The sequence below is a fragment of the Ailuropoda melanoleuca genome, chromosome 13, assembly GCF_002007445.2.
Source record: "Ailuropoda melanoleuca isolate Jingjing chromosome 13, ASM200744v2, whole genome shotgun sequence".
NCBI classification, from domain to species: domain Eukaryota; kingdom Metazoa; phylum Chordata; class Mammalia; order Carnivora; family Ursidae; genus Ailuropoda; species Ailuropoda melanoleuca.
The window spans coordinates 35,361,469-35,384,218 of NC_048230.1; the positions used below are offsets into that span (position 1 = coordinate 35,361,469).

At 39.7% G+C, this 22,750-nt stretch overlaps 1 long non-coding RNA gene across 1 annotated transcript in view; it reads left to right on the top strand.

Moving 5' to 3' along the window:
• Nucleotides 1-20,905, top strand: part of LOC109490392 — a 54,888-nt gene extending 33,983 nt beyond the window's left edge. Inside the window, exons 4-5 of the long non-coding RNA XR_002143717.2 lie at nucleotides 6,543-6,641; nucleotides 20,791-20,905. This is a non-coding gene — a long non-coding RNA (uncharacterized LOC109490392). The remainder of the gene's footprint in view (nucleotides 1-6,542; nucleotides 6,642-20,790) is intronic.
• The last annotated feature ends 1,845 nt before the right edge of the window (nucleotides 20,906-22,750 follow it).

A 22,750-nucleotide genomic window follows, 5' to 3' on the forward strand; every position in this document is an offset into this window, starting at 1 on the left:
AAAGATGAAAGCTTCACAATAAAATGCCAATTACTTAGGTTTCGTGTGGATTTCTTAGTCAATTACCAGTTTCTCTCATCCTAAGGGAGACCACTTGAGGACCTCTAAACTGTTGGATTCTTTAATTTTGTGACTTTAAAAAAACGTAGCAAAGAGAGGTCTCATGCGTTACAAATGAAAAATGTTTATAAAATTAACTCAAGGTTTTTCAGACATCAAACAGTTTGGGGTTTCCGCATCTCTGACCTCATAAATATTCTCACATGCTAAGTGTACATGCATCTGAAACATACAGGTTTAAAGAAATATCCACTATTCAACGAAAAAAGAAGGGGCTCGGCAAAGTGGGATGACTAGGAATTGATGAGACCATGGACCACCAGCTTTGAAGTGTGTGTTCTGAAGTCTGGCAGATATGTGTTTGAATGTTGGCTTTATCAGGGCAGATACTATAATTTAACCACCCAAAATATGTAGTTTTCTTTCTTACTTCTATAGAAATAAAACCTCTGTATATATGCCAATTGTTTTTTCTAGGCTCACACCCATCTAGAAAAGGACTACCTTTCCAAGATTTCCTTGCAGTGCATGGGTCCCAGTGGACATATTTAATGTGGCCCCCAGAAGGAGGGGCCCTATTCTTTTTCTCTTCTCTTTTCCCTCCTTCTGGAGCCGGAACAATTATCTTGGACCAAGGTATAGAGAATGGTAGTGTAGCAAGATTGAACGATCTTGAGCTGATGATGATTCAAGTGACTATTTTTCATCTTCTGTTCCTCAAGGCCAAACCTAGTCTAATTCACTATTTTGAAACTACTAATATCTGAACCGGTGGCTGTGGGATTCAATGAGATTAATGTATGTCAATCATCTAGTACAATGGCATGTCCATAGAAGGTAAAATAAATGTTAATTACCTTCTCTTTTCCATGACAACTAAACTTCTAAAGCCCTTTCATTCATGAAAGCATCTCAGTGAGTCTGATCTTCAAAGTTAATGGCAAAGAAACATTTTTGACTCGAAGATGAGATACCTCTAGAAGGACAAAAAAAGGATTTCTGTTTCCTAAATCATTCTTTCGTAATTAATTTATACAACATGCGTTGGGTACTGACTATGCCGCCTGCACTGTTCAGGATTGTCAGTGTAAGATTTAGATTTTGCCTGTGGTGCGCTCAAATGCTATCAGAAAAGAGACAGAGAAGCAGTGATTAAGATTTGGTGTGTTGAGTACTACAGTTTGAAATATTCACGTCAATACTATGGGAATAGAGAAAGTCACTTGGTCTGCCTAAGGAAGTTGGAAGAGAGTGAAGCAAAGGAAAAGTTTTTAAATAGAGACAGCAGCATGTCAGGGCAAGAAATGCATAGTGTATTTAGTGGGTAATGGAATAGTTGTACAAGGCACAAAGTGTCATGAGATACAGCTGAATAGTAGGTTAGCATCAGAATGTGACAAAGGATTGGGTGGGGATATAACTATATGTGATCTATTTTGAGTTACTTTTGCATCTGATGTGAAGGAAGGCTTGGGATTTTCACACGTGTGCTCTCTCTCTCTCTCATCATTTTCATTTTTACATAGCTGGTTGTTCCAGCATAATTCATGGGAAAGAGCATTTTTTTCCCCCTCCAATTAATTACCTGGGCTTTTTTGCAGAAAATCAATCAACTGGATCTATTTCTGGACTCTCTATTCTGTTAATCTATTTGTCCTTATGCCAGCAACACATTATCTGAATCATTGTAGCTTTATAGTAAGACATAAAATCAGGTAATTTAAATATATGAACTGACTTTTTTTCTCTTCTTTCCTCTTTTTTTTTTTTGTTTATTATTCTAGGTTCTTTTCACGCTCATATAAATTTTACAATCAGTTTTTCAGTTTCTCAGAAAAATCTACTGGGGTTTATATTGGGATAGCATTGAAGTCTATGAATCAACTGAGTGGAAAATTAACATTTTAATAATCGTGAATCTTCCTATACATGAACAGAAAATAATTCTCTATTCACAATTGATAAATAAAATGACTTGAGCCTGGAGATTTCTTTATGGGAATATTTTTAGTTAGGAACTCAACTTTTAACAGATACATGGATAGTAGAGGTTTATTAATTTTATTACATTTTTCAAAGAGGCGACTTTTGGATTTGTCTGTTTTCTTTCTTTTTTTCTATTTCATTGATCTTTATCCTTACTCATTATTTCTTTTCTTCTCTTTACCTTGTGTTGTATTTGTTTTTGTTTTTCTAGATTCTTAAGCTGGAAGCTAGATGGCTGATCTTAGATATTTTAACGTTTACACATTGGTTTTAAGTATTAAGTGCGTAAACATGGATTTTAAGCATTTAAAGGTATCCATTTCTAAGAACTTCTTTAACTGCGTCTGTTGATTTTTGATATATTGAGTTTTCTTTATGATCAGTTCAAGATATTTTCTAATTTTCCTTCTTATTTTTTTATTGGATCCATGGGCTACTTAAAAGACTGTTGATTAATTACAAATATTTTGGTTTTTCTAGATCTCTACATATTTTATTGTTATTTCTCTCAGTTTGGTTTAATTGTGGTCACAGAACAGGAAAGGTATGATTTCAAACCTTTGAAAGTTATTAAAACTGATTTTATGACCCTGCATATATTATTTGGTTCATGTGGGTCCAGTATATAATTTATCTGGTAAATACTTCACGTGCACTTGAAAATATTGTGCAGTTGTTAGATGCAAAGGGAAATCATAAGGGATAATCATGGAATATCTTGAATAGCTCATGCCAATAAATCTGATAACGTAGGTGACATGGATAAATTCCTTGAAAGACACAGACCACTGACACTAATATAAGATGGAATAGGAAAAAATCTGCATGTATGCAGTTCTTTATATATTCTGCATTTACACAGTGCTTTCCTTCAAATAAATGAATTATAAATGTTTTCCCCAGAACTGTGGCCTGCCTTTTCATTTTCTTCCTGGTGTTGTCTGAAGAGAACATTTTTACTTTCGGTAAAGTCCAATTTTTCAATTATTTTTTTCTCTCACAGAGAGTGTTTTTGCATCCTATGTTGTCTACTCTAAGGTAGAGAAGATGATCTCCTATGCCTCCTTCTAGAGCTGTTTTGGATTTAGTTGTTATATTCATGTCTGTATTTTACCTTGAATGAATTCTTGCAGACAGTGTGATGAGTCCTAGTTTTCTTGGAGGGATGAGGGATGCGGATGCCCTTGGGGAAAGGTGCTCTGTCAATGGGCGTCTCACCCCATGTGGTTTCCTTCTTTCAAAGATCTAATACCTCTGACTTTCTGCTCTTTTCCATCACTCTGTGGTGTCTTCAAATTACTTTTATATTTTGCTCAATTTGTAATTGTCATCTGCAGGAATATTAGTCTATTCCATTACTGGGCTCAGGACTCCCTGAATCTCTTTTGAAAACCACATGTTAGACAATGCTTTTAAAAATGAAAGGATCCAATCTCTCTCTCACAGCAATTCTGGAAATTTTTCAAGCTACTCATTTTAAATATGTCTTTTATTTCCTATTCTATTTTCTCCTTTTGTAATTCCTAGCAGACATTTTTAAACTTTTTTATTAAATCCCTATTTTCTCTCCTATGTTATATTCTCATTTCCCTTTCTCTTTGTGCTACATTCAGGATAATTTCTTCCTTCCTTTCTTTTTTTTTTTTTTTTTGAGATTTTTATTTACTTATTTGACACAGAAAGAGAGACAGCCAGCGAGAGAGGGAACACAGGCAGGGGGAGTGGGAGAGGAAGAAGCAGGCTCCCAGTGGAGGAGCCTGATGTGGGGCTCAATCCCAGGACTCTGGGATCACGCCCTGAGCCTAAGGCAGATGCTTAATGACTGAGCCACCCAGGCGCCCCACATTCAAGATAATTTCTTTGTCTACCTTCCAGATGGCTAATTCTCCTTTCAACAATAACAGTTTAATTTTGTCCAGTGATATTTTTTCTTTCTTCGATTACATATTTTAATTATGGTTTTCCTCTCCCTCCCTAATGCCACCTGTTTTTTCTCATATTTTCATTCTTTGTTTTATATCCTTAATTATTTGACACATATGTATTTTATTGTCTTTGCACATTATTCTGTCTTCTCAGGTCTTCAATAATCCTCCTGTCTGCTGACCCTACCTGATGAATTGTCCGAGTAGTGTAGCATTCATGATTGTAAGGGCATCTTCAAAAGAGGTTGATTTTTTCTCTCAGTGAAATTATGTGCTTTTAGTTTGCTCTGTTATTTGTTTTCAGGGTTTCAAGTGCTAGCGACCTACTTTTACATTGATTTATCATCTCGGGTATACAAGTACCATGTAGGTAACAGACACTTTGGTCCATGTCAGTATGTGGTGTTAGCCTGAGATACTTGATTTCCCACAGAAGATTTTGTTGTCTCCTGTCATTAAGAGGAACACAGGCAGAGATGTACATCCTTATTGCCATGTACACAGGCCAGTGAATGGACTTACCTAGCCTACCGTTTATAGCAGGGTCAAAGCTAGACCAGTCTCCATCTGTTGTAAGGATCTCAGTTCTAAATCTCAGTCTAACTCAAGCTCCATGCAGCCTCTCTGTTCCTGCGTATGAATGAAGATATCAGTCCCTAGTCTCTATGGTCTAGCTCTGTTCTGGTGGCTCCTGAGGATCCTAGGTCAGCCATTTATAAGCTTATGTCTCTGGTTAAGTTGTCTCTTTATTTCTGGAACTGGGGGATTTTCCTTTCTTTCCTTAGGGTGGTCACCTATACAACGAATTAAACATTTCTGTTGTAGTAAGAAGAGAGTTCCTAATCCCCATTATAATTTAAGTTTCTTTTGGCTTTTGTTACTTTTTTTATTCTTGAAGGCATATAGAGGGTGTGTTTTATTTATACGTTTATCCTTTGTAGTGCTTAGCACATTGCTATAAAAAGCCATTAGTGCTTAATACAAATAGGCAGAATGAATTTAAAAATGAATGAAAGGAAGAGAGTTCAAATAATAAAAGTTAAAAGGGAGAAGACTTTAATATTTTAAATAGATGAGTTCTCTCTCCCCATCTCAAGTGGCTAGAGGAGTCAGTCAGGGGCCAGGAGATGATGGAAGGCATTACCTTCCTCACTCATGTATCAGCAAGCACAATGTACTGCTGCATTTCAAAAAGAAAAAAAGTACCATGCTGGTTGCTGTCCACAGAAATTCTGCCAACATCCTGGTGGTGGCCGGTTTATAATTTTATGGGTTTACAGAGGATCAAACACTGTATTATTATGTTTGGCTACTAACTCAGGTCAGCAGTTCAAAAGGAGAAGAAAGGGGAGTGGAGTGGAGTGGAGTGGAGTGGGTAGGAGGGGAAGGAGGGAGCATGTGTAAGCTGGTGTATTTAAGATAATAGATTTAACTTACTGAGTGTGAAGCAGTCTTTACCAAATCTCAGTGAATTTCCTTTCCGCAGAAGATAATTAGTATATATTCAGAGCTCTATTTTATAAGAATTGAAGATTTGGCAATTATGTACTATTTTAATTTTGACTGAGGGAGAAATTAATAGGACATTTGCTCCATGTGTATCCTTTTACAGATTTGAAATGGAAGATTTTCGTATCAATGAAGACAAAAACAGATTCTCAAACAAATCCCAAATCCCTCTCCCTTCAAAATATATGTATTGACCTAAATGTAATTCATAGGAATATTGATATTAAATATTACAAGTATAATTTTAGGCATTTAAAATGACATTCAATAATTATGGGATGATCACAATACCCAAAACTATTTTAAGACCTTAAGCAATGTATATATTTTCTCAAAAAATGAACTTTCGATTATTAATGTAAGAAACTCTGCACCTTGACCATAACATCTTCTAGTGGGGCCAAGAAGAAATCAGGTTTGACTTCTTTGCCGCAGTTTCTTTGCCTTGGATCCAGAAGGTGCTAGAATAGGGGTGTGCAGAACAGTTAGGATCACGATTTTGTTTAACGTACAACAAACTAATTATTCCTGGATCTGTTGCCTCTCTCTCCTGTTCCTTTCTCACAATAACTGTTTAGTCATGTCAGCCTTATAATTAGCTGGCTCCAAAAGAAATGGAAGAGGACTGTGCACAGACATTAGAAAACACAGACACAACACAACTGTTTATTATTCTTACTTAAGATAAAAGTGCATAGGGGCGCCTGTGTGGCTCAGTCAGTTAAGTGTCTGACCCTTGGCTTTGGCTGAAGTCATGATCTTAGGGTCATGAGATCAAGCCCCATGTGGGACTCTGCACTTAGCTCAGAGTCTGCTTGGGATTCTCTCTCCCTCTGCCCCTCTCCACCCCCGCTCACACTCACTTGCTCTCTCACTCTCTCTCAAAAATAAATAAATAAATAAATAAATAAATAAATAAATAAATAAATCATAAATAAATAAAATAAAAGTGCATAGAAATCAATATGTTTCATTTGTCAATTTATCCATTACGTTATGCATTCTGTTATTCTCTCATAATACTCAACAAGTATTTAGGGGATACTCATTTTGTGTTTCCAGGCACTGAGAACGCAACAGTGAAGATGTGAAAGCAACACCTTTGCTTCCAAGGAGCACACATCCTGGGATGGAGGTACCGTGGAGAAGAAAGCAAATCATGTAAGTGCTACGGCAAATAGAGAGGAGAGAAATAGGGAGTGACTGGCTGGTACTGGAAGAGCTATTTACGGCAAGGGAGTCAGAGATGGCCTTTCCAAAGACAACAGCAATCAGATACCTGAAGACTAAAAAGGAACCTGCTTTGTGGAGGTTGAGAAGAGGCATTACCAACAATAGGACAAGGCTCCCCACTAACATTTTCTGTGTTCCGGGACAGCAGTACAAATGGCAGTTGTACAAATGGCAGTCCATATGTCCCCATCTAAACACTTAACAATTATAAACTGAGCTAGCCAACTGTTCATTTAATATTTTCTATCCTCCCACCCTGACAAGTAATCCTTCCTAACAACCTCAAGGGGCCCTGCTTTGAATTTAGAATTCTTGGACCCCTTTGGCGTTCTTCACTGGCAACCCCATCCAGGGGCCCATTTCCCCTTCTCTTCACACCCCTGGATGCCTCCCACAATGGGAGGAGCACCCCCCTTCTCATGTGTGGATCCCCCTCTCCCCAGTCCACACATCCCTGCGCTGGGCAAGCTACCCTTTGGCACTCTCTTGGGCTAGCTAGAGAGTGCCCCTCAATCTGACTTTACTAAAAGTCTCCCAGTCCTTTTGTTGGGAAGGAGTCCAACGATTCTGAACAGAAAGCTCTTGAGCTGTGACTGAGATTGAGATATTTCAGAAAAATCAATAAGGCCAATAAGCCTAGAATGGAGTGATAAGCGAGAAGGATAGTTATGGTAGATGAGATAGGAACATAGGAGTCACAACACACAGGGACTTTCGGGCGTGCTGGGTAGTTAATTTTTCCACAAGGTAGTAGAAAGTGATTAATTTGAGCATCATTTGCTATCCTTCACATATATCTTACATTGGCATGTTTATCTGTTACAAAAAATGTTCCAAAATGCCGGTCTTGCTTGCAGATTTCAAGGAACAGTTTTCAGTCTGAGGTCTGGTATTATTCCTCCCCTAACCCCTCTCCATAAAAAAATACTCCTACCAGACCACTCCTACATGGCAAAAGTAAAACCATCCCCATTTCCTGCGAAAGAATATTGGAGCTCACTTGGTTAGGGACTCGCAGACTGTTGGGGTCCTGCGTCTTCCACATGTGGGCCAAGCAACTTTGGGTGAGTTAACATCTCTACCCTTGGTTTCATCTGATAAATCATCTAACAAATAGTGATAATAATAGTATTTACCACATCATGTTATTCAAGGAACTTCAATGAGGTAATGCATGTAACACTTAATGCATTTCACAGAATGCCTGACACATAATATATGGTCCGTAAACGTTTGTTGTAATTAGCACTGCTATGACTATCACGACAACAATGACAACTATTTCGCAATAGTTGTCCGCTATGCGACATAGTGGACAGCTATGTCCACTATGATTATTGTTTAGGCTTACAGTAAGCAGTTGAGAGAACTTAAATTCAGCTTTCCTGATTCAAAGACTAGTGCTCTGGTAGCCTTAAACTATGGTCATTTCAGGAGGAAAACAAAAGGCAAACAAAACTCCACCAGCATCATTATTTGCAGACAACCGCCATCGTCCAGCATCAGAATATGAAAGGAGGTAAAGCGAGGGCATTGACATCTCGTAATTTTGTAAAGGCGAAGTTATTTCCTTTCCTGTACAGTCACACTCACTGGGGAGCTGGCCTGGAATCAGCAGCTGGAGGGAACTCTGGAGCGTTCACACAACTGGAGTGTGGCAGTTTTGAAAATATAAAACAATGAACTACAGAAACTAAGTGCAATTTGGCTTTTGGCTTTAGGGCCGGAGGTTCAAAATCCCTCTCTGTCTCTTTCTCCCTCTCTCCTTCCCTCTTTTCTCTCTCTCTGTCTCTTACAGACAGACACACACACGTTAGACATGCGCACACGGGTTTCCCTATGTTGGCCTCTTGTTGCTTGGACCCAGGTTGGTGCCCTCCAGCTGGTGTAGACAATCTACTCAGAATCAATAGTCAGACTTGCAATTTCAACAGGATCTTAAATAGCCTGCTCTAGTAAAGTTTGTATTACGTCCGTGACAAGTTCAGTGGGTTAGGAAACCATGATCAGGTTTTGCAGAATAAATTGTTTCGTTCTCAAACGTTGTACCTGGACACCGTACCGCTTCTAGGAAAACTTCTGGCCCTTGTGTGTGGTGGGAACTTGGAGCTCAGGCAGACTGGAATCAAATCCTGGCTTTCTATGAGTTGTTTCTACAAGGTTCAGACTCTCTGAACATTAGTTTCCTTTTCTGTAGGGAAGACTATCATCGATCGCTACTTTTGTTATTGTTAATATTTGTTGTTATAATAATTACTTGAAATTAGAGATGAGAGACTCCAGGGAATCTAGAATAATTCACATCTGCTACTCAAGGGGAAAATTTGACAAAAATCTTCAAGAGCTAGTTTTTTTGTTTGTTTGTTTGTTTTTTCTTTTAGATTTATTTTTATTTATGTGACAGACAGACAGCCAGCGAGAGAGGGAACACAGCAGGGGAGTGGGAGAGGAAAAAGCAGGCTCCCAGCAGAGGAGCCCGATGTGGGACTCGATCCCGGATCATGCAGATGCTTAACGACTGCGCCACCCAGGTGCCCCTCAAGTGCTAGTTTTTAATGTAGGTTCCCCAGAAAGAAAAGCCCGAGGCCAGGTCTGTGTGCTGGTAGATTATTTGGGGAAGAAGTCTCAAACAGGAGGGTTGGAGGACTGGAGAGAGTACAACAAGGATGGCAGGAAAGCCAGTTAATGGGAGCTGTCAAGCTGGTCTCCCCTGAGCTGAGAGTTTGGTTGCCTGTGCCCACGGGGTTTCTTGGAAGAACTGGGTTTACTGTGATTTCGAATTCTCCATTCGAAAGAAGGAAGAAGGAGAGCACTTTTATTTACTAGCTTCCCTCCTCTTAGGTTCAAGTGTTGACCCACGGGACAGTAATTCCTTAGAGCTTCCAGGATGCACAGGTCTGAGTGCCCGGAAGGTTCTTGTAATCATTCCACTGTGTGGGTGTCAGAGAGGCCCCAGGGCAGAAAGTGAGAGATACTCATTGCAGCTGAAGCCAGAGGCTGTGGGGATTACACTGCTGGCAGCTAGCCGCTGGTTGCCGAAGCAGAGTCTTAGCAAAAGATGGGCCAAGAGAATATGAGGTCCAGCCCAAGGGGAATCTTCTATAAGCTTGTTCCCTAACCATGGGTTACTAATAGCAGCGGGTTCGTAGCTATCCTTTAGTAGAACTCAAAGCAATACAAACGTGGTTATAAATTCGGATAATTGTTAGTTTATTGGGGGGATAGGAAATGGAGGCAAATCAAATGCCTTCTTTTCCCTCTTCTATCTCATGCAGACTTTTTAAAGCTTGGCACTACTTCCATTTGGGGCAAGATAGGAATTCGTTTTTGGAAGAGGGACTGCTCTGTGCACTAAATGAATATCTCTAACTTCTATCCACCAGATCCCAGTAGCCATCCCCCAACCACCGTCCCCCCCTCCTCCCCACATCGTGACAACAGAAAATGTCTTCAGACATTACCAAGTATCTCCAGGGGATGGGCAGTGGCCCCCCATTGAGAACCTCTGATCTAATAGAGTTGAGATGTCTTTCCTGCTCCCCTTTCTACCCCCACGACCCCCCATCACTGACCCCCATGAGTGTCTCATGGCCCATGCCTACAAACAGCACATACCTATGACCTACACACACCCCCATCCTAGTGACCTGTACCGACCAAGATTTTTCTCTGCAGCTCTGTTTACTAGAAGTGCTATTAAAAGCAACTTGATAGGGCCAACGCAACTGGATGTAATTAAGAGCAGTTAAATAAAAGAATCTTCTGAAAAAAGGATAAAGGGAGTACTCAGATAGTTTGCTACGATGAGGTATGTTCAAAAATATTTTTTATGTGTTTTTCTTCATGTTAAAATGCTCCTCATTTAAAAAAAAAACAAAACAGTTCAAAGAGTACTTCAGAATGTTTCCTTTGGTAAACATTGGTGATCAGCAAATTAATGAAGATAATATAAGTCTGTCCAGGAACTTTTTTTTTCTTTCAAATGTTACATCTTTTTTTAAAATAAACTTTTAATTTTAGAATACTTTTAGATTTACAGAAAAAGTATGAATATAGTACAGATGGTTTCCTGTATACCACACAGCCAGTCATTCCTATTATTAACATCTTCCATTAACATGGTGCATTTGTCACAATTAATGAAACAATTCTTTTCCTTTTTTATTAACTAAAGTCTATACTTTATTCAGATGTCTTTACTTTCTCCTAATGTCCTTTTTCTGGGCCGGGAGCCCATCGGGACACCACATTAAATTTAGTTATCAGTTTCCTCGGCAATTCTTGAGGGGAACAGTTGAGAGCACCCTTTCTAATCCTAAATCGACAAGCACTGGGTAACCCTTCAGGGCCGGGCACCAAGGTGGCTATCGATGAGAAACGTTTCATTTTCATTGTATCCCAATAATAATAGTAATAATAACGAATCGTTTCATGTTATCATGTATCCTGGGCAAGTGCATTCCATGCATTATCTACTTAACCTTCATGACAACCCTGAGGAGTAGAGACTGGTTACCCTATTTTACAGAAGAAAACATTGAGACCCAATGCATGTAAGTAACTTTCTCATTGTCCCATTACTAGTAAGTGGGACTTACTAGTAAGCAACACCTGGAATCTATCAAGTCTCTTATGAGGTCTGATGCTAGTGCCTTTTTCTTCTTGTTGTTTCTTTTTTTTTTTAAAGATTTTATTTATTTATGAAAGGGAGAGAGGGAGGAGGAGGAGCAGAGGGAGAGGGACAAGCAAACCCCATGTTGAGCGCTGAGCCTGGCTCGATCTCACAACCCAGAGATCATGACCAGAGCCCAAACCAAGAGTCGGATACTTAACTGACAGGGCCTCCCAGGCACCCCTTTTCTTCTTGTTCCTAACACCAGCTTCCTTGATGAAGCCCATGGCTCTCCATTCCATCATAGCTTGTAAGTCACTTAGAAATAGAGATCCATTTTATTCATGTCTCTACCCATAAAGCACTTAGTTCAATGCCTTATGCATTAAAGGCATTTGCTAAAGGATTATTGAATTGATTTTTTTTAATCAAAAAAAATAACCTTAGTTATTCTAGCCTCTAAGCTTGAACTGAGCAGTTCTGAAAATGAGCTGAAAGAATGCTCCTGGGAGGATAAAAGCTAAAAATACCTTCTCATTGAAGTGATGATCAGAAATACCAGTGAGCTCTGGGAAGAGAAATTCTTCAGGTCCTCTGGCTATATACAGCCTGGGGCTGAGGTCTAATTGCAGGAAACAGTGCCCTGTCAGGGGCGCTTCCCTTGCCCGTGCTGGAAAATGACAAGGTGTGGTGGAATGTTCTGGGATCGAGGAGACCAGGGGTCCAGGGCTGAGCCTGCTAGGCACTAACTCTGTGACCTCCAGAAAGCTTCTTCATCTCTCCATCTCTTCATCTCTTGTTGCCTCACCTGTAAAATGCTGGTGAAGGATCTTCAGCAAACTCTAAGGATTCCTCCAGCTGTAACATTCTATGATTTTTAGGTGCAATTATGTGAGTCCTGGAAGCAGTGCTCATCCACACAGCCTTTTTGGAAAAAGGGGAAGGAAAAAGGAAAAGAAAAACACTTCCATAAAAGTATTTATAGCACAGCCAGTGACTATGAATCACAGCATAATAATTAATTCTCTTTTATAAAGTTGCCTTGTTCCCTAACTTAGTTGCAGTAACTCCCAAGCCCTGCTCAACAGCAGCTCCATTGACAGATACGGCGTTTTCCTTGTCTCTTTGCACTGCCTAAGTTCAAAGCATCCAGACTAATCTCTGAGTTTCTGCCAGTTCTAAATTTTGGTAACTGCATCATGCTAATCTCCTGTGACTGACTGACAGACCCCGTTGCCGAAGGTTGTAAGATAAATGTGATCTATTTTGACTTTAATAAAGCTTTGGATTAATTTCCTCACATCAGTTTTGTCCATCAGGTTTATTATTAAGTGCTTTACAATTTAATTATGATTGGCCTAGAAAAATTAGCCATGGGCTGGTTTGAAATTGCCATGTGCTGATCCCGTGGTTACTGTAGATAACAAACACCCTGTTCGGCAAATGTATTTGACCCACCATTTCTTCGATCTGATTCTTCCTGGCACAACTTCTGGATGATTTGTCTTCTTACTAACACCTTCTAGAACAATGTTTTCTCACCGAACACTTTTCTCTAGTCTCAAATTCCACTCTAGGATTCTTCACATGGAGTTTAGGAAGCTACCTGAAAGTATTCAAGCCAAAGGGCTTGATATCATCTTGATTCTATCTTGCAAAGTTTGTTTTTATTTACTAGACATCTACTTCCAATTTGGAGTTGAGAACCCATTATTCGGTTTCCTCCCCCTGAATTAGGGAATTGAGGGATCAGTAGGAAGCTACCAATACCTGACTTTATGTTGACAAATTCTCCCGCATGGCCAAAGTGAGGAAAATGGTATGTCTAAGTGATATGAATGCGTGAGTATTCACTCTTCCCATTGAGTCTCAGTGTTTGACTCTTGATGGGAACTGTGTAGTAAAAGATAGGGTGGCCACAGTTTAGATTTCCTCTTTGACCTTGAGCAAAGAGTTTTACCTACATGGTATTGATTCCCTCATGTCTAGAGTAAAAAACTAGGGCTGGCTGACTTCTGAGGCTTTTTAAAACTTGCTCAATGGAAAGATTCAGGGAACAATCTGGATCAATCCATTTTATTGTTGTCCAGGCTGGTTCATGTTTTGAAACAATAGATAATTATGGGTCAGTCACTGTGAAATTTCCTCTTTTTTTTTTTTTTTAATCTTAATTTTGAAGGATAAGCCTTTGGCGTATCCCTTCAGGGTAATACAGTATAAAAGGTATGACCACCAGGGTGGTGAATTTACCCGAGAGAAATGGCATCATGCTCTCATCACCTGCGAGAGTAGCAGAAATGTACATGGTGCACGAAAAACCTAAACATTTTGGAATCAGAATATAACCAGTCTGCCATAAATGTTCCTGAGAAAGATAATAACAAGCCAGGCAAGAAATGTAATTCTTGGCAGAAATAACCACTTTTCTGAAAGCCGGGTCCTCAGCATCCACTTGACCCCAAATTGAACAGATTTAAAAACACTCAGGGATCTCAGCTTTGTCTGTTGTTTCATTGCCTGTAGCCAACCCTTCGTCCTCAATATGCCCTTTTTAGAGTTGTGTCTTTCAGTCATATTTTCAGTTTGTAAGCAGATAGACATACTCACTACAGAAAATGTTTGAGGCACTCTTTCTTGATTTAATGAGATTCTATTATGTGAGAGAAAATATCTTTTTTTTACTTTACATCTCATTAAGTACAGCTTATGCATTATAAAGAAACTTTGCGACTCCACATTAGACAGCAATATAGGGGTGCTTGGATGACTCAGTCAGTTAAGTCGCTCGCCGGCTCTTGATTTTGGCTCAGGTCATGATCTCAGGGTCCTAGGATCGAACCCAGGTGGGGCTTTCATGCTCAGTAGGGAGCCTGCTTGAGGATTCTCTCTCTCCCTCTCCCTCGCCACTCCCCACCCCTGCTCCTGCTCTCTTGCTCTCTCTCTCTCAAGAATAAATAAAAATAAATCTTTTTATAAAAAAGGCACAGTTTAAAACTGGGGATCTCCTGCATTATCTGCAACTTTGGTTGTACCTCAGGAGGGTAAACTCTCCTCCGTGGCAAATCTGATTCCATCATGGAGCTCTAAGTCTAAGATCTTAGGATACTGGGGAGAAGGGGTGAGGGATGCCCAAATGTTACGTGTGGAATTACGAAGGAGTTGGAATTACAAAGCAACTCCACTGTCCAGTGCAGCAGCCCAGGCCTCCTGTGCCCATTCACATTCTTTTATGATGGAAAAGAGCTGGCAGTTCTCAGTGTAGTGCAAGCCACGTTGCTTTCAGAGCTAAGTATCTTGTTCTTTCCAAGGCTGCTAAACATCAATGAACAGTCACGTTGATTTCTCACCATGTGACTTCTCTCTCATGATATCCTTACCTGCTGAGATAAGAAATCTGTCAGGGACAAGCTCTGTGTTCAACATAGCCATTTTTGATGTCTACTCACTACAAAAATGAACCTCAAATAAGACTTGTGGAATAAAGGGCACCTGGGTGGCTCAGTTGGTTGGGCGTCTGTCTTCTATTCATGTCAGGATCCCAGGGTCCTGGGATTGAGCCCCACATCAGACTCTCTGCCCAGCAGAGAGTCTCCTCCTCCCTCTCCTTCCTTCCTCATTCTCTCTCTTGCCATCTCTGTCTCTCTTTCAAATAAATTCTGAGAAAAAAAGGCTTGTGGAATAAGATAAACATGAATTTGGGATTGGTTTCACTTAATGTGCTAGCCAATTCTGATGTTCAGTCTTGTGCAGTTGCCCTGATCAAGAGGAGGTGTCATTATTGACTTCGGATGTGTTTTGTTTCCAGTTGTATTTTCTATAATGTATGTATTGTCTTCCTGGAGCTAGAGAAAATAAGAACAATCGCACAGAAAGGAGAAATAGGGATAGTGTTCCTTGTCTCAAAAAAACAAAACAAAAACTCTACGAATTTTAAAACTCAACCAAGTCAAACCAAACAACCTCTCCCTTTGCAAGACAGACACACATGATTAGAAGCAGAATGAGAATTATTCTCACATTGTGTGCCACCATTGATACAAAAATAGAGTTTTCATCATTTATATCCTGTGATTCTTTAAAATCATGTTTTTATAACAATAGCTCTGTTTATAATTCTATTAACATTGCATCGCTTTAAATGGTTCTTACTTTCCATGGATTGCCCTTTATCAAGTCAGGGCTTCATGATGTGGCATTTTCCATAAGAAAACAACTGCAAGTGTGGCTAAAACCTGTACATTTATAAATGAGATTGCAGGACTTGCATGTGGAAACATGAACATAATCATTTTTTTAATCAGCAGATGACTGCCCACCCAACTGAGTAATAGAATCATGGTATGAAGAAAATGGTTAAGGGTTCTCTGATCCATCCCCTTATTCTGAGCAAGATTATATGCATCTAAACTCTCTTAAAGAGATTAAAACCTTCTTTATATTAAAGATTCTATGGAAGAAAAAACACTGAGTGCTATGTTCTAGGAGAAAGAACATAGCATTTACCTATTTGGCCTTACCTATTTTTGAATTCTAATTTCTCCACTAATAGGCTGTATAGCCTTGGACAATTATATGACTTTTTAAAGCTGAAGTATCTGCCCCCAATACTCTCATCCCAGAATCCTCATTAACTGAAGTCAACAATAATTTCTACGTTTTTGTGAAGATAGAAAAGGAGAGCATGTATGGTGATGGACCCGGTGAAGATTGGAACTTCGATCTCAGGTAACCATCACGTGTGGCATTTATACAGGCTCTGCCTTGATGGGGGATACCTGTTGATCTGAGAGATTCCCTAGAAAGGTGCCTGAGATTCATACAGGTATCAGTCTGTTGTTCTTGATGAAGAGAAACAATTGAATTTTTATTAAACTGGGACCTGAGCTGTATGGGGACATGACCTTTTTATAACCACAGGGGTAATGAAATCCTGTGGGTTGGGTAGGGCTATATGGAAAATTTGTGTGACAAAAATATAGGGGTATCCTGGTAACTAAAGGGAGGACTGAGGATTTAGCTCCTCTCTGAGATTCCCAGATAGTGAAACCAGCTGGTTGGACCAAGATGGATGGCCTTGATTAATGCATCATGTCAAGGAAGGGTGAAGTGGTTCTGGATCTGTGCCACTGAAAGCTGAGGCATGTTCAAGAGAAGGGTGTTCATGACTGAGTATTTCTCCAGTGTTGTCTCCCATGTACTGAGAACCAACTGATCCCAGTTCATGGTCTAAGAGAGCCAGTCTTTATGGATTTTCCACAAACTATGTAAAATTCCATTTCGAATTTTCCCAAACCCATTCCCTCTTCATAAAGCAGACTATTACTTATAAATATTACTGTCTGTCAGCTCCCGACCATTTGCAGTCAGCTTCTAGCTTGCTTAGAGTGGGCTGAGAAATTGAGAGGTTTCTCAATTCTGGTGTGGGAAATGGAAAGAATTCAATTCTTGGTGGTCAAAAAAAAAAAAAAGAAAGAAAGAAAGAAAGAAAGAAAAGAAAAAAGAAAAAGAAAAACACCAAAAACTGGGGAACAATTCTTTTCATATCACTGAGAAAAACACTGGCCTGGTCCTTTGGCCTTTGGTTTCATAAATAAGCTTGTTAAGGATCCCAGCACCAGAGACCCTATTCCCTTGGCATCATGTTATATTTTACTTTATTCTCACCATTTTAAAATGGAAGGAGTGGGTGTTTAGGGAAAAGTATAGCTGGATACTCCCAGGTCCCCTCTGGCCCAGTCCACCCTCTCGTGCTCTCCTAGTTGCACACGTTCCAGTTTTCATGTGTTTCTCAAACAGGAAGACCCCACCGGGCAGAAGCCCTCCCTTGATTCTTCACTGCTGTGCTCCATCTTTCTCCAGCATGCTGGCATCTTGGTGACATGCTGGCCTACTACCAGATAAAGACTATGTGTTGATGTAGAAGGATGAGAGTCTCTTATCTTGCATGGTTAGCTTGGGGACGGTATTCGGTGGTCTCCATATAATTCTTATCTTACCAGACACGGATAGCACTTTACACTTCTCACTACGCTTCCATCTACATTATCTAAGTTGCTTCTTGGACAGCCTTTTATACACTTGGTGGTATTACGCCCTTAGTATAGATTCATTATTCGTTCTCCAAATAGAGTTGAGCTATGCTATGCTAGGTATTGAGGATACAGTTTTAAAGAATCCAGATTCTTTGCCTTAAAGGAGATGAGCTAGTGAAGAATGAAGGTAATTGTATTATAGGGAAATAACTGCATAGAAGAGAGATAATGTTTTCAGACTGTGGTAGAGACCCTGTTGATATAAACCACTTGGCCTTTACTATATCAGTGCATGCTGGTCTATCCTCCACCTGCCAGCACCTTCATCTCTTTAGTTAAGGGGGCTTCTTTGGTCACTCAAGCTATTCATCCCTTGACCAATGACTGGTAGGCATTAATATACAAATATTCCAGGTCCGTTGCTCTAGGGTAACTCTAGGTACATGCTTCCTACTGTTTTCTATACTTTCCCAGTTGAATCAAGCTCCATAACCCACAGTGATAACTGTCTTGATAACACTCTATTAGTTCCCCCTTATCTCACTTTGGCACCTTCTGTATTCCTGGGATCACATTCCAAATAAACTACTTGAAGTCTAACCCCTGTCTCAGAGTCAGCTTCTGGAAGAACCCAAATAAGAGAAAATGATCAATAAAGCATCTTTTAAAGATAAAACATCCATATATTTCTCTTTAAAATATATTTTTTCATTCTTTTTTTTTAAAGATTTTATTTATTTATGTGACAGAGAGACAGCCAGCGAGAGAGGGAACACAGCAGGGGAGTGGGAGAGGAAGAAGCAGGCTCCGATGTGGGACTCGATCCCGGAACACCAGGATCACGCCCTGAGCTGAAGGCAGACGCTTAACAACTGAGCTACCCAGGCGCCCCTATTTTTTCATTCTTTAATCCATTCACTTATTTCACAAAATTTGAGTACCCCTTGCATACTTGGCAAGAGTTCCTGAATATCTGGGAGGAGGAAAATAGACATAATTCCTGACTTCAAGGGGGTCAGAGTATAGTGGCAATATACCAATAAAAATAAACATATAGGAAGAATCTTTGATAACTTCAATAAGTAAAACAAAGGAAAGCACAGCTTTCGGAGTCATTTTGAGAAGAATAAACTCTTCATTTTACAAATGTGGACACTAATGTAAAGAGAACAGAAGAGGGTCCCAACACACCCGGCCAGTATGGGGTAGAGCAAGGACAGCAATGCAGGTCTCTCTAGTCTAACCCAGTACACTTCTTACTTTACCACATTGTCTCTTACTGGAAAGACAGGAAGTTCTTAAACTACTTAAATGTTGCGACTATTAATTATGTCCAGGAAGGTGTGTGATCACGTAGTAACAACCAACTTGTTGTTTCAAATGGAGTTTAAATTTACTACAGGAATAAGTAGGTGAGGAAATGATTCTTCCAATTTTTCTTAACCCCCTTCATGGGCCAAACTCAGCATTCTTAACACCAGTCTCTTAAAAGAAAAAAGAAAGAAAGAAAGAAAAGTGCTATTTATGTAGTTGTAATGGATTGGGAAGGAACAAGTGGTTCCAAATGCTCTTCCACCCTTGATCTCAGAACAATCTCGTCTTATAGTTCAGGCTTTCTCCCTTAGGCTGGAGATGATATGCAGTGGAAGGAATGTTCAGCAATTTATCTGGGACTATGGCTTGGCAGGTCTTGGTCCCCCATCTTCAGTAGTTATTCACAAGGCAGAAGCCAAAAGGTTGATGTGGGTCCTCAGTTGTCATCTGTATAAGCAGGATGTACCCTAAGGTGATCCAAAGCCAAGTCCAGGGCTTTGTAGTGTTACTGTACTCAAAAACAGAGCCTGCTCATATACTGTTCCGGCTTCCTTCATGCTTGTTGCTGCAGTGTTGGGTGATTTCCGATGATTTATTTACCCATACCTCAAATTAATGGAAGTAAGTTCTGATTCTTACTAGTCCAATTGAGGCATTCTGGGGATTGCTTCTTGGTATAAAGACTTTTGCTTTGTTACTAAGGTACCTGTAGTCTGTAGAAAGGGACCATGTGCTCTCCTTTCATGTTCACCTAAATTAGAAAAAAATTAATGAGTGCTTTGTACACCTCCATACCAACAAATATGTATGTTCCCTGGATTTCTAGCATCCTTTACATTTATCCCCTCCCCTAGGCCTCTAGCAATTATGAACTATAATTACAAAGCTCCATTATAACTTGATATATAGAGCAATTAATATTCACAATCTGTAATGTCCCAAATGAATATTTATTTCAGTACTTCAGCTGCAACATCTAAAAATGAAGGTAAATAATTTGACAAGGACCTCGAAAGGCTGGAATATTTTCTTTCATTTGGGAAGTAAGTGACTTCTTAAAATATCTCAGGCTCTTTTTTCATAGAACTTATATGAATACCCCTATTTATTTTTCATGAGATTGGAAAGGGAAAAGATTTGGATTACAAAATTCTTGGCTATTTTTAGAAAATATTTAACAATCAAAAGATATAGATAAATATAGATAGAGATTTTATTTTTTGAATGCTGTTATGTTGTCAGTGTGATCCCTAGTTAGTAATGTACTCACACTAAAATGGTGGTGGTGATGATGATGGTGATGATGGTGGCCATCTAAGGAAAATAATCTTGTACGAGTTCTAGTCAGAGTTCTTGGCTACAACAGAAATGAACAAACCAATTCTGGCTAACTGAAGGAGAAAAACGATAGTTCATTGGATCTGTAATAGCTTTTGGATTCAAGCTAGAGAACCAGGCTCAGGCAGAAGTCAAGGTCCCTCCAAGATGTCCCCAGTGGACTTCAGGACACCATCGTTCACCAGCGACCCCAGGTGCTTCATCCCCGGACACTGGCTGCTGCTCTGCTGCATGGCTCTGCACCTGGACATGGGCTGCTATGCCTTTGGAACCCCCACATTACATGGCAAATTTTCCAACTTTCTACCTGTTCTTCCTTTTGCTTTCCACTTAAGGGCCAAATGCAGGTCATGGCATCAGATTGGCTGAGCTAAGTAATATTTCCAGAGTTTAGCTTCCAAGAGACAAAGACAGGATATATGTGATGCTCCTTTTGCTTCATTGTAAAAAGTGGAATTCCCTCCCCTACCTATCATTTTGAGGTGACCATCGTCCTGGTTGCTGGAATAGCCATGATTTAAGCCTGTCATTCGGATGTAATGATTGATAGTGCTCCCCCCATTCTAAAGTGTATCCAGATTTGGATGATGTTATGGGTGGAATGTGCTCCACCACCCCCATGTGTTGAAGCCCTAACCAGCAATGTGATGGAATTGGTAGGAAGGGCCTTTGGGAGGTGATTAGGTCATAAGGGTGGAACTCTCATGAATGACATTAGTGCTGTTATTATTATTATTATTTTTTAAAGACCTCAGAGGGTTCTTTTGTTCTCTTCCCCTAGTGAGAAGACAGCCCTTTATAAACCAGGAAGTGGGGTTCTCACCAGACGCTAAATGTGCCGGTGCCTCGATCTTGGACTTCCCAGCCTCCAGAACTGTGAGAAAGTTGTTTAAGCCACCCAGGCTATGGTATGTAGGGGACAGAAGCCCAAATGGACTAAGTCAGATGATAAATGACATGCTTACTCTACTTGTTCTAGGATATCCCCCTGGATTAAAAGGGTGATTAGATACTAGGAAATCAGATTTTTATATTCCATGTCTTTCACTAAGACACGAAGTGCAACCAATGCTTCCATCCCCTTTTCTCATGAAGAAGTGAGGATGGAGACGTACTTTTCAGTATCCCTACCTTTTGAGATACTTTCAAGTTCAATCCGTTTGTGGAGAACAAAACATCAGTGTAATAAGTGGAAAGATTGGCTATCTCCACAGTCCAGCGATGCACCTCATTCATATGCACTTTTGTCACCGATGGGCCACAAAGTAGAGAACATATGGACCCCTAGCCTTCCATGCAAAACTTTACAAAATGAACTCACACATGTGTCTACTGGTAAGTAGCATTATTGATTTGTGTGCTCAAAGCAAGATGTAGTCAGGTATAAAAAACTTCTAGAAATAGTAGCTAGAGTGATTTATGGTTTATACTGATGTGAGCCTAGTAGGATCAAAGGATAAAAGAAGTTTCTTTCCCTCCAATCAATACTTGGGATGATGACCAAGATAAACCACTCACCAGTATAGCTTTAAGTGCCATCTCCTTCCCTTTTCCCTAGTTTTTAGCCTTTTTCTCTGGGGCATTCACTGACTTTTATTCCTCACTTGTCCCCCCCTATCTAGAGGACAAATTCTATAATGGTCCAGGCAACTGATGTTGGGTATTTTTTGTGGTAGGAGACCATGACTCGATCATGTTTGTTTCTCTAGTTGCACTTGACACAGTACTTTGTTTGCAGTAGGCTCTGAAAAATCACTAATCACACTAGAAATTAAAATTTCACAACATGCAGTGCCATGCACATAAAAAGACTCCAAATGTGTGTTGAATAATTGAACTTAATTCTGAGAAAATAGAGCCATTTGGAATTTATAGACATTTCTGGATGTAGGGTCCTCAGAAGCTTATTAAGCTAAGTCCCACCAAGAAATTGATTGAGGAACCTTGAAGGATTTATTTGTATTTCATGCTGCTCATATAATGCAGTAAGTAGGGGGGAGAATGATCTTCCTCCCAAAGAACCTTATTAGCTCCCTGGAAGTTCCTATTCTGAGTTTATCTTGATGACATTATATCTTATGCATTTTGATTGTCCAAGACTAGAAACTATGGTCATTATGACTTTTCCCGGTGTTTTAGCTCCCTGAGATGAATTTGTTCCTCATCATGGAGAAGTAATAGACTGAAAATAGATGCCTCCACAGAGATCATAATAGATGAGCTCTTTCAAAGGGGAAATTGCTTTTGCTTGAAGAAATGTTCTCACCATTTTACTGTTTTTGATTGTTCTTTCTCACCTTACTTCACATAGGAAGACATTTTCTTTAATTACCGTAATCAAGTATGCAGCTTATAGGAAGTGACTCAAAGGAAAAAGGTGTCGACTCCTTCGGGCTGATAACATAGAAGCTGGTGACCACACAGGAAGACCTTCAACATGGAAACACAATGTTAGTTTTGTGACAGGATCCCATGGCCATGTTCCCTTATATTTATATGACTTCATGAAGTTGCTTTCAAGGTAAGGTTTCAATATGCATTACATGTATGGAATTCACTTATATGTCATTATAGTGTGTTGTTTAATCTTGATGAAATGCATACTTTTCCTCACTTCGAGTCTGAAATGAAGAGGTGGGTATATGTTCACTCACTGAACAAATATATACCAAGTGTCTACTATATGCAAACAAAACTGTTGTACTGAACAAAACTGTGTTCTTTTTCAGTGCTGGGATATT